The sequence below is a fragment of the Rana temporaria genome, chromosome 3 (assembly GCF_905171775.1).
Source record: "Rana temporaria chromosome 3, aRanTem1.1, whole genome shotgun sequence".
NCBI lineage: Eukaryota > Metazoa > Chordata > Amphibia > Anura > Ranidae > Rana > Rana temporaria.
The window spans coordinates 442,794,554-442,807,500 of record NC_053491.1 but is presented as its reverse complement, the minus strand read 5'-3'; the positions used below and the strand labels follow the sequence as shown (position 1 = coordinate 442,807,500).

The window sequence follows — 12,947 nt, the reverse complement described above, 5'->3', positions numbered from 1 at the left end:
TCTGCCAATCGGAGAGCTTGTAGCGAGCCTCACCCCCTGCTCCAGCCAATGAGATCAGAGCGGTATTAAAAGGCACAGTGAAGGGACAGCTGGAGATGTGAGACTGACAGGTGACTGGTGGAGAACTTGTCTGCTTATGGTGTCACATGATCTACACACAGGAGTACACAACACAACACACTCTGTGTAAGAAGTACACACGTCTTCTAAGACAATAAGAATTCTGCATTTATTTTTTTAGATGTGATCAGCAATTGCTTTTATAATTTTAGGTTTCTTTTAATGCTGACTCACAAGGATTTCAATCTTTCTTTAACCACTTCAGCCCCGGAGGAATTGGCTGCCCAATGACCGGGCCATTGTTTGCGATTCGGCACTGCGTCACTTTAACTGACACTTGCGCGGTCATGCGACGTGGCTCCCAAACAAAATTGGCGTCCCTTTTTCCCCACAAATAGAGCTTTCTTTTGGTTGTATTTGATCACCTCTGTGGTTTTCATTTTTTGCGCTATAAACAAAAAAAAAGCGACAATTAAAAAAAAACCACAGTGGGCCAGATCCAAAGATCTGCCTATCTTTAGGCAGGCGTAGCGTTTCTAAGATACACTACGCCGCCGTAACTTAGAGCGTAGTTTCCGTATCCTGAAAGAATTTGTGCCGTAAGTTTTACGGCGGCGTAGTGTAACTGTGTCGGCGTAAGGGCGCGCAATTCAAATGGATAAGATGTGGGCGTGTTTTATGTTAATACAACTTCACCCCAAGTAAATGACGGGTTTTTTTAACGGCGCATGCGCCGTCCGTGGGGGTATCCTAGTGCGCATGCTTGTAATCACGTCGCAAATAGTTAATGCTTTCGACGTGAACGTAATTTACGCAAAGCCCTATTCGTGAATGTTTTACGCAAACGATGGAAAATTCGACGCTGTCCCGACGTCCATGCTTAACATTGCGTACGCCTCAGACCCAGGGGTAAAGTTACGCCGAAAAAAGCCTTAAACGACGTAAAAAAATGCGCCGGGCGGATGTACGTTTGAGGATCAGCGTATCTAGCTAATTTGCATACTCTACGCGGAAATCAACGGAAGCGCCACCTAGCGGCCAGCGAAAATATGCACCCAAGATCCGACGGCGTACCAAGACGTACGTCAGTCGGATCAAGCCCCCATTCAGTCGTATCTTGTTTTGTGGATACAAAACAAAGATACGACGGGGCATCTTAGAACTTACGCGGCGTATCAATAGATACGCCGGCGTAAGTTCTTTGTGGATCGGGGCCACAATATTTTGTACTTTTTGGTAATAACAAATATCCCCAATTTAAAAAAAAGCACATTTTTTTTCCTCAGTTTAGGCCGATATGTATTCTTCTACAAATTTTTGGTAAAAAAAAAAAACGCAATAAGCGCATATTGATTGGTTTGCGCAAAAGTTATAGCTTCTACAAACTAGGGGATAGATTTATGGCATTTTCTTTTATAATTTTTTTTTTTTAGTAGTAATAGTGGCAATCTGTGATTTTTATCGCGACTGCGACATTATGGCGGACACATCGAACACTTTTGACACTATTTTGGGACCATTGTCATTTATACAGCGATCAGTGCTATAAAAATGCACTGATTACTGTGTAAATGACACTGCCAGGGAAGGGGTTAAACACAAGGGGGCAATCAAGGGGTTAAGTGTGTCCTAGGAAATGATTCTAACCGTGGGGGGGATAGGCTACCAGTGACACGACACTGATCACTTCTCCCGATCACAGGGAGCAGTAGATCCCTGCCATGTCACTAGGCAGAACAAGGAAATTCCTTTTTTACATAGGCATCTCCCATTCTGCTGCTCCGTGAGACCATTGCGGGCGGACATCGAGTTCCGCATGCACACCGAGCACGCGGCGGGGGTGCTCACGCGCATGGCGGCAAATTCAAATGGATGTACAGGTACAGGTGTATTATCCTGACAGGGCATCACATGATGTCCAGCAGGATAAGCAGCTGGGGCGCACAGCGATCGGTGGTGCAGTGTGTCAGTCTGACACCTCGCATCTCCGATCCTGGTAAAGAGCCTATGGCATAGGCTCTTTACCAAGTGATGTGCTGTGTCCAATCACATCACTTGGTAACCAGGAAGTGACGTTTATCGGCTTTTCCTCCACTTGCACTGACAGGCAAGAGTAGAGGAGAGCCAATCAGCTACTATCCTGACGGGGACCCATTGAGGATGCCCACTGGAGAACGCCAGTTATGTCCACTGGAGACCGCCAGGAATGCCAATCAGTACCCATTAGGGATGGCACTCTGTGCCCAGCAGTAATGCCTCCTGATCAGTGCTGCCTATAAGTGACCACCAGTGCCACCTATGAGTGCCCATCAGTACCGCCTATGAGTGCCCATCAGTGCAGCCTCATCAGTGAAGGAGAAAATGTACCTATTTACAAAGTTTTGTGAAAGAAAAAAAAAAACGTTTTTTTTTTTTCAAAATTTTCGGTCTTATTTTATTTGTAGCGCAAAAAAATAAAAACCCAGCAGTGATCAAATACCTCCAAAAGAAAGCTCTATTTGTGGGGGAAAGAAATGTCATTTGGGTGTTGCATGACCATGCAATTGCCATTCAAAATGCGACAGCGCTGAAAGCTGAAAATTGGACTGGGCAGGAAGGGGGGAAAGTGCCCTGGTATTGAGTTGGTTGTAAACCTCAGACATGAAATATGAACAAAACATACCCCTCTATAGTGTGTACTTGTCTGAATGCAGAGCACCAAGTGTAATTTCTATCTGCTGTCCCGTTCCTCTGCTATCTGTGTGAATCACATCTGATACTTTTTCCTGACACCAAGATGAACAAAAAAAAGGTGAAAGGGGAGGGAGCCTCAGCTCACAACCTGTGATTGGGAACCTCAGCTCTGTTCCTGTGTGCTGTGTGAGGGGGGTGTGTCCCTCCAATCAGCTCTCAGAACTCTCCTCGAGTGCAACGTAAGCTCTCTGCCCCCTCTTTTTTGACAAGCTTTATAAATTGTGGACTTTGAACAGATGTAAAGAAGAGAGGGCTCAGATAAACAGGTACAACTTATGTAGGAGGATTACATTTTTTCTGTGTATCACTTGAGGCCGGTCACTTCACATATAAGGGTTTACAACCACTTTAGGGCCGCATTTAGTGTTGCTGAGGCCCGTAGTCCATAAATGGGCAGTTTGTTTATGGGGCCGGAGCCGCAAGGTATGCTGGCAGCCCATGCAAGTCTATGGGAACTCGCCTGCACAGCTGTCAAGTTAGGATGAGCAGCTCTATGAATTTCGGTCTTGTTGGGCTCCATCTAAAGCCCGTTGTCAGTTTTGGATGGAGTTTCCCAACAGAGGCGATGGGGGTTAACGTTTTTTTTTTTTTTACTATACAGAACAACTTCCAAAATGTGCATTCCTTTCCACCACCTTTGATCCCTGAACTCAGAGGGTCAGCCTTCAGTGTACCGAATATGTCCTGTGACTTCAGAGACCGAGCGGGTACAAAGGTCCCATCACTGCCAGACTCACTCAGGAAGAATCGGTTGTAGACAATCCGGATCATTTATTAGGAACTTTGCACATAACCGGCTCTTTATCTACTGTGCCATTCCACTCAGAAAGTCTAAAACTTCTATATTTTATCATTATTTATTTATATTTCTATGGCACTTTTCTCCCTGGGGACTCAAATCAGCTCTTGGGTCAGACTGAGATTCACATCATTTTTTATTTATTTTTTCATTTGTACCGTGTTGAGTATTTACCGCCGTGTTCATTTGTACCGTGTTGCATTGATGTAAAATTTTAAAAAATGTAATGAACCCAGTACAATTAGAAAAAAAATCATATACCGTATATACTTGACTCGAGTATAAACCGAACCCGAATATAAGCCGTGGCACCTAATTTTACCACAAAAAAATGGGAAAACTTATTGACTCGAGTATAAGCCTAGGGTGTCCATCTGCATGCCTCACTGTGTCCATGTGCATGCCTCACTGTGTCCATGTGCATGCCTCACTGTGTCCATGTGCATGCCTCACTGTGCCCATGACTAGACTGACGTTTAACATAGGAGTCTATGGAAGGGGTGCCTGGCTTTGAAAAATGGGTGCACCCTAGCCGTAGGTCCCCCAGACAGCCTTTTGGCCTGGACCAGAGGAATTTTTGATTCCTGGCCGGAGGGCTGGAGGGCTGGCCATATGGTCACCTTTCACTCTCCCTCATCTTTCTTTCTCCCCCACTTTTTATTATTTATCCCCGTGTTTGTCACTTTTATGTCTTTTTTTGTTTGGTGTCACGTTATTGTCACAGTGCGATTAGTAGGGTGCGGGTCCTCGGGCCAGCCCTAAACGTCTTGGGAGTGGGTGGACATGACCTTCTGGCTTAGTTCGCCTGCTCTCATGGGGTCTTCCTTCGGGGGAGCCCCACCTAGTACTGGGTGTGTTCTGTTTCGGCAGACCCTCCAAGGAAGTTGGGTCCGTGTCGGCTTCGGCTGCTCGGACCACTTGAGTACCTCAGTCCCCGTCTGGAGCCTAACGCCCCGGGGGATCAGGGTCAGGTCCTTTGTGAGGAGGACCGCTTGACGTTGCACGTTTTTGTGTTTCACTCTTTATGTGTGTGCACATTTTTTCTGCACCGGGTGGAGTTTTTTTTTTTTTCGCGCCACAGGCTTTTCAATAGAAAAATAGGTCCCCCAGACAACAAACTTTGCACACTTGTAGAGGAGAACTGGGGCTATAAGTAGGGTTGTCCCAATACCGATACCAGTATCGGGACCGATACCGAGTATTTGCGGGAGTACTTGTACTCGCGCAAATACCCCCGATACCCAAATAGAATACCTCCCCCCCCCCGCCGCATCGCACCGAAGCATTTGAAAGCCGCCGCATGGGTTAAACGGCGTGCGGGAACATCACAGCTTTCATTTGAATAGCTGTAGTGTTCCCGCACGTATAGACACTCCCCCTTGCTCGGGATTGGATGGGTGATCGTGATCTGTCCAATCCAGAGCAAGGGGGAGTGTCTATACGCGCGGGCAAAACAGCTATTCAAATGAATGCTGTGATTTTCTCCATGCGGCGGCGGCTTTCGGCGGCAAAGGTATGGGGGAAATGGCTGGAGGGACATGGCTGCATATGTGAGGGACATGGCTGGAGGGACATGGCTGCATATGTGAGGGACATGGCTAGAGGGACATGGCTGCATATGTGAGGGACATGGCTAGAGGGACATGGCTGCATATGTGAGGGACATGGCTAGAGGGACATGGCTGCATATGTGAGGGACATGGCTAGAGGGACATGGCTGCATATGTGAGGGACATGGCTAGAGGGACATTGCTGCATATGTGAGGGACATGGCTAGAGGGACATGGCTACATATGTGAGGGACATGGCTGCATATGTGAGGGACATGGCTAGAGGGACATAGCTGCATATGTGAGGGACATGGCTAGAGGGACATTGCTGCATATGTGAGGGACATGGCTAGAGGGACATGACTGCATATGTGGGGGACATGGCTGCATTTGGGGACACATTTAAAAAAAGTATCGGTATTCGGTATCGGCAAGTACTTGAAAAAAAAGTATCGGTACTTGTACTCAGTCCTAAAAAAGTGGTATCGGGACAACCCTAGCTATAAGTGTGCCAAGTTCCGGGTCCAGGAGACCTACATGACCGGACAGTACCGGGTCCCCAAAATCACCAGAGAAAATACAGTTTAAAATGGAAGGGATGCCCGGCTTTGAAAAATTGGTGCTCCCCAGCCGTAGGTCCCCCGGACAACAAACCTTGCACACTTGTAGAGGAAGAGTGGGGCTACACATGTAAGTATGGGGTCCAGGAGACCTATGGCAGGCCGTTACCAGGCTGGCACAAAGTCCGGGAGATCAGGCGCAAAAAAGGTGACTCAAGTATAAACCGAGGGGGGCATTTTCACCACAAAAAATGTGCTGAAAAACTCAGCTTATACTCGAGTATATACGGTATGTTTTTATGTCTGTTTTGTAGCCCTGATGAAGGGGGAGACCTTTGTGCCCCGAAACACGTTGGCTGTTCTCTCTGAGCAAATATCAATATTAACAGCATTTTGACTCCTAAAGACCCGTACACACGATCGGATATTCCGACAACAATTGTGCGATGGACGCGTTTTGACGTATAATCTGACCGTCGGTATGCTTCATCTGACAATTGTTGTCGGAATTTCCGACAACAAATGTTGGCTGTGCATGCTCTCAAATTGTCCGGCAACAAATGTGTGCCGTCGAATTATCCGATCGTCTGTACACAAGTCTGTCACACAAAAATCCAAAGTACATGCTTAATATAGGCTTACCTGTAGCAAAAAGTGTGTTGTGAGGGTTTACAATCACTTTAAAGAGGTGGAGATCTACCTGAACAACATGGGAGAAGTCAAAGATCACCGGGCGCAGTGTCACCTCCTCACACCTGATTTAAACCTCTAATTGCTGTACTACCGTGTCGCAATCACATGCACTGCCTGGCAATCATGGGTTGAAATCAGGTGGTGAGGAGGCAACATATCTCCTCCTCACAACCTGTCAATTGCACTTGGATCACTTTTCAGAGGAGCAGCCGTACCTGCTGTAGTTGTGAATGAGACCTTGATTTTGGCAGTGGCACCCTTAGGGCTCGTTAAAGTTGGGGGGGGGGGGGGGTGGTAAAACCTTGCGATGCCCATGTGTATTGCTTCACACTGAAATAAAGATCTCTTCTTTCCTGCTGCTGTCACCACTCTGTTACAGTCCCTGTAATGCCAAGTCCCCCCCCATCACCGGCATTGCAATCACTGAAAATCCAGGACATGCACAGAGGTCTTTGGGACCTGCCAGGCCAGACACCTACACATACACCAAGTTTCCCTGCACCTATAGGGACCCCCTATAACTGCGCCATCTTTGCATGCAGATATGCTGAAGGTCCCTGAAGGCTGGGAAAGGAGCTTCAGCATATCTGTGCATGGAGTCTGGCATTGCCCCTGCGTCCTGATGCCCCAGGAGCCCAACATCGTTCTTGCCTAGATAAGAAAACAGGAAGTGCTGTAGCATTATATATATATATATATATATATATATATTTAACCACTTATGGAACACCCGCCGCAGGACTACGACGCTAATTTGAAGAGGAATACCGTTGTTATAGCAGCTAGCTACCATAACCCCGGTACCCTCTTCTATTGCGGGCGGTCCGCTTTCAGATAAAAGTGGTCTCTGCGGCAGATTCACCGCAAAATGACTTATCGACGGAGGGAGAGGCCCCCGCCCCTTTACCGTAGTCATCGGCAGCGGTGGAGGCGATCCGGTCCTGTCCCTGACTGGATATGGAGACGAGTGAGGGGGAAGATGGCCCCCACCCGTCTCCATATCATTGCAGGGCGGAAGCGCCGTCAAAACGTCACTTCCGCCCATAGCTCTTAACCGCTTAAGGACCGCCTCCTGCACATATACGTCGGCAGAATGGCACAGCTGGGCACGTACAGGTACGTCCTCTTTAAGTGCCCAGTCGTGGGTCTCGAAGTTCCGTGACCGCGGGACTCGATCGCCGCTGAAGAACAGGGAGAGCTCTGCTTCCCCGTTCTTCACTTTGGCGCCGTCATCGATCGTGTGATCCCTAATATAGGGAAACACAATCAATGATGTCACACCTACAGCCACACCACTCTACAGTTGTAAACACATATGAGGTCACACATAACCCCTTCAGCGCCCCCTAGTGGTTAACTCCCAAACTGCAATTGTAATTTTCACAGTAAACAATGCATTTTTAATGGTCCCAAAAATGTGTCAAAATTGTCCGAAGTGTCCGCCATAATGTCGTAATCAAGAAAAAAAAATTGCTAATAGCCGCCATTAGTAGTAAAAAAAAAAAATGTATAAAAATGCAATAAAACTATCCCCTATTTTGTAAACGCTATAAATTTTTGCAAACCAGTCAATAAAGGCTTATTGCGATTTTTTTTTACCAAAAATAGGTAGAAGAATACGTATCGGCCTAAACTGAGGAAATGTTTTATATATATATTTGGGGGATATTTATTATAGCAAAAAGTAAAAAATATTTAATTTTTTTCAAAATTGTCGCTTTATTTTTGTTTATAGCACAAAAAATAAAAATCGCAGAGGTGATCAAATATCACCAATAGAAAATATTTGTGGGAAAAAAGGACGCCAATTTTGTTTGGGGGTCACGTCGCACGACCGCGCAATTGTCAGTTAAAGCGACTCAGTGCCGAATCGCAAAAACTGGCCGGGTCCTTTAGCTGCCTAAAGGTCCGGGTCTTAAGTGGTTAAAGGGACATTTATTTATTTTTTTATTTAAAGGACATACGAAAAAAAAAAGGTCTTTTTGACCCCAGATCTCATATTTAAGAGGACCTGTCATGCTTTTTTCTATTACAAGGGACGTTTTTTTTTTTTTTTTTTTAAACAGTGTCAAAATATTTTTACGTAAAATAAATAAGAATTATTTTTTTTAAAGCGCCTGTCCTGACGAGCCCGCGTGCAGAAGCGAACGCATACGTGATTAGCGCCGCATATGAAAACGGTGTTCAAACCACACATGAGGCATCGCCGCGATCGTTAGAGCGAGAGAAGTAATTCTAGCCCTAGACCTCCTCTGTAACCAAAAAACATGCAACCTGTAGAATTTTTTTAACGTCACCTATGGAGATTTTTAAGGGTAAAAGTTTGTCACCATTCCACGTGCGGGCGCAATTTTGAAGCGTGACGTGTTGGGTATCAATTTACTCCGCGTAACATCATCTTTCACAAAATAAAAACATAAAATTTGGCTAACTTTACTGTTGTCTTATTTTATTTAAAAAAAAAATTATTCCCCCCCCAAAAAACGCACTTGTAAGACCGCTGTGCAAATACAGTGGGCCAAAAAGTATTGCGATCGCCATTTTTTACTCTCTAGGGTGCTAGAAAAAAAATCTCTCTCTCTTCTATATACCGTATTTATCCGCGTATACCGCGCACTTTTTTGCCCTGGGCAAAATCGTGGGTGCGCGATATACGCCGATACCCGCGCCGAGTTTGAACTACTGCGCAGGCATAAACCGATCGCAGTACACTCGTGTATAGTTGGGCAGGCTCGGGTTCTCTCGCAGTCACGTCCTGGACGTACAGGACGCACAGGACGTGACCGCGAGAGGAGCCGAGCCTGCCCGACTATACACGAGTGTACTGCGCTCGGTATATGCCTGCGCAGTAGTTCAAACTCAGCGCAGGAAGCGGGGATCGAGCGGGGAGGACACCGCAGAAGGACGCCGGACCCGACGAGGAGCACACCACCGAAGCCGCAGACGGACCCGACGAGGCCGCCGATGGACGCCGCGCAAGACACCAAAACTGCAAGTACTAAAATCTTTTTTTTACAGGAATGCGGGTCCACTTTAGGGGTGCGCGCTATACGCTGGAGCACGCAATACCCCAATAAATACGGTATATATATATATATATATATATATATAGATATCTATATAAATAATGTTTGGGGGTTCTAAGTAATTTTCTAGCAAAAAAAAAATGTTTTTAACTTGTAAACACCAAATCTCAGAAAGAGGCTCGGTCCTTAAGTGGTTAAACACCTAACATATATATATAACTGAAAGCCAGCAAAGGGGGTGGAGCCAGGTGCAAATAACTTTATTTTTGGGGGGGTGAAGGTCCCCTTTTACTTTTAATAAATGACATCATATTTCTGCTCAGAGTGCATCAAGTAAAAGCAGCATTGCTCATCCAAGGCATGCTGGGACTTACTGTTCACCTATAGCTGCCCCTCCACTAGAAGGTAACACAGCACAGTGTGCTGCAGGTGCCTGTCATTGGACAGGAGCACTGGGGACAGAGACACACACACACGTCTCTATGACATGTCACCAGTCCTGTGGGCACTATACAGGTGACAACAGAACACCGACCACCACACACACCACTCACCTTCCCTGCTCCTCTCTCTGCCTGCTCTGCTGCTTATGAAACTTTGCTCACACCAGCGACCCCTGCTGGACAGCCCCGGCGGCGCTCCATGATGACATCACGTCATGACGAGGGGGCCATGTTGAGTGTGGCAGGAATGTGTACAGACCTCCATGTTTGTTTCAGTAGCAGGGGAGAGGGCTGTTCAGGGGTCATAATGCAACACATATGACTGTAAGAAGATCCAAAAATAAATAAAATGTATTTAACCACATGATGTACAGGACATTTTTTTCACATACATGTTAAATTAGCATTGTTTTGCCAAACGATCACTAGGTTAAACGTGATATTTTTTCTGAAAGCAGAGGCCCTGGAGAATAAAATAGTGGCTTTTGATTTTTTTTTTTAAATATTATTTGTATTTATTTCCCATTTTTTTTCATGTTTTTTTTATTTACCGTTATTGCATAGCTCCCAACTGTCCCTGATTTGGAGAAATGTCCCTCTGTCCCTCATTCCTCCTCATTTGTCCCTCATTTTGGTCTGATCCATATAGTTTTATATAAAATGCACTTTTTATCTATCAAAACCTTTTATCTGATTTCTAAATTGCTGCATTTGTAAATTCCAAAATACAATATAAAGGAACAGTAGTTGTAAAAAAAGCACTTGTGGGTTAAACCAACAGGCATGGTACAGGTATGGTGGTGACGCGGGGGGGAAGGGGGTACATTCATGGTGGTGACATGGGGAGGGGGGTACAGGCATGGTGGTGACTTGGGGGAAGGGGGTACAGGTATGGTGGTGACGCGGGGGGGAGGGGGGTACAGGCATTATGGTGATTTGGGGGAAGGGGGTACAGGCATGGGGGAAGGGGGTACATTCATGGTGGTGACATGGGGAGGGGGGTACAGGCATGGTGGTGACTTGGGGGATGCAGGTATTGCAGTGACTTGAGGAAAAGGGGGTACAGGCATGGTGGTGACTTGGGGGAAGGGGGTACAGGCATGGTGGTGACGTGGGGGGGGGGGGGGGGGTACAGGCATTATGGTGATTTGGGGGAAGGAGGTACAGGCATGGGGGAAGGGGGTACATTCATGGTGGTGACATGGGGAGGGGGGTACAGGCATGGTGGTGACTTGGGGGATGCAGGCATTGCAGTGACTTGAGGAAAAGGGGGTACAGGCATGGTGGTGATGTGGGGGAAGGGGGTACAGGCATTATGGTGACTTGGGGGAAGGGGGTACAGGCATGGTGGTGAGTTGGGGGAGGGGGGTGCAGGCATGGTGATGACTTAAGGGGAAGGGGGTTCAGGCATGGTGGTGACATGGGAAGGGGGATGCAGGCATTGCAGTGACTTGAGGAAAAGGGGGTACAGGCATTATGGTGATTTGGGGGAAGGGGTGCAGGCATGGGGGAAGGGGGTACAGGTATGGTGTTGACACGGGGGAGGGGGTACATTCATGGTGGTGGCATGGGGAGGGGGATATAGGCATGGTGGTGACTTGGGTGAAGGGGGAGGCAGGCATTGCAGTGACTTGAGGAAAAGGGGGTACAGGCATGGTGGTGACTTGGGGGGAAGGGGGTACAGGCATGGTGGTGACATGGAGGGAGGGGGTACAGGCATTATGGTGACTTGGAGGAAGGGGGTACAGGCATGGTGGTGAGTTGGGGGAGGGGGGTGCAGGCATGGTGATGACTTAAGGGGAAGGGGGTTCAGGCATGGTGGTGACATGGGAAGGGGGGTGCAGGCATGGTGGTGACTTGGGAGAATGGGGTACAGGCATGGTGGTGACATGGGGGAGGGGGGTGCAGGCATAGTGGTGACATGGGGAGGGGGGTAAAGGCATGGTGGTGACTTGGGAGAGGGGGTACAGGCATGGTGGCGACTTGGGAGAGGGGGTACAGGCATGGTGGCGACTTGGGGGAATGGGGTACAGGCATGGTGGTGACTTGGGAGAGGGGGTACAGGCGTGGTGATGACTTGGGGGAATGTGGTACAGGCATGGTGGTGACATGAGGGAGGGGGGTGCAGGCTTGGTGGTGACTTGGGGGAGGGGGGTACAGGCATGGTGATGACTTGGGTGAAGGGGGTACAGGCATGGTGGTGACATGAGGGAGGGGGGTGCAGGCATGGTGGTGACTTGGGGGAGGGGGTACAGGCGTGGTGATGACTTGGGGGAATGTGGTACAGGCATGGTGGTGACATGAGGGAGGGGGGTGCAGGCATGGTGGTGACTTGGGAGAGGGGGGTACAGGCATGGTGGTGACATGAGGGAGGGGGGTGCAGGCATGGTGGTGACTTGGGAGAGGGGGGTACAGGCATGGTGGTGACTTGGGGAAAGGGGGTACAGGCATGGTGGTGACATGAGGGAGGGGGTGCAGGCATGGTGGTGACTTGGGAGAGGGGGTACAGGCATGGTGGTGACATGAGGGAGGGGGGTGCAGTGCAGGCATGGTGGTGACATGAGGGAGGGGGGTGCAGGCGTGGTGGTGACTTGGGGGAGGGGGGTGCAGGCATGGTGGTGACATGAGGGAGGGGGGTGCAGGCATGGTGGTGACTTGGGGGAGGGGGTACAGGCGTGGTGATGACTTGGGGGAATGTGGTACAGGCATGGTGGTGACATGAGGGAGGGGGGTGCAGGCATGGTGGTGACTTGGGAGAGGGGGGTACAGGCATGGTGGTGACATGAGGGAGGGGGGTGCAGGCATGGTGGTGACTTGGGAGAGGGGGGTACAGGCATGGTGGTGACTTGGGGAAAGGGGGTACAGGCATGGTGGTGACATGAGGGAGGGGGTGCAGGCATGGTGGTGACTTGGGAGAGGGGGTACAGGCATGGTGGTGACATGAGGGAGGGGGGTGCAGTGCAGGCATGGTGGTGACATGAGGGAGGGGGGTGCAGGCGTGGTGGTGACTTGGGGGAGGGGGGTGCAGGCATGGTGGTGACTTGTGGGGTGCAAGCATGGTGGTGACTTGGGGGGAATTGGGT

At 48.6% G+C, this 12,947-nt stretch overlaps 1 protein-coding gene across 2 annotated transcripts in view; it reads right to left on the bottom strand.

Moving 5' to 3' along the window:
- Nucleotides 1-10,074, bottom strand: part of GCDH (glutaryl-CoA dehydrogenase) — a 55,204-nt gene extending 45,130 nt beyond the window's left edge. For both annotated transcript variants that reach the window (XM_040346487.1, XM_040346488.1), the window contains exon 1: nt 9,976-10,074. The gene's annotated coding sequence lies outside the window, so the exon portion shown is untranslated. The remainder of the gene's footprint in view (nt 1-9,975) is intronic.
- Between the last annotated feature and the right edge of the window lie 2,873 nt (nt 10,075-12,947).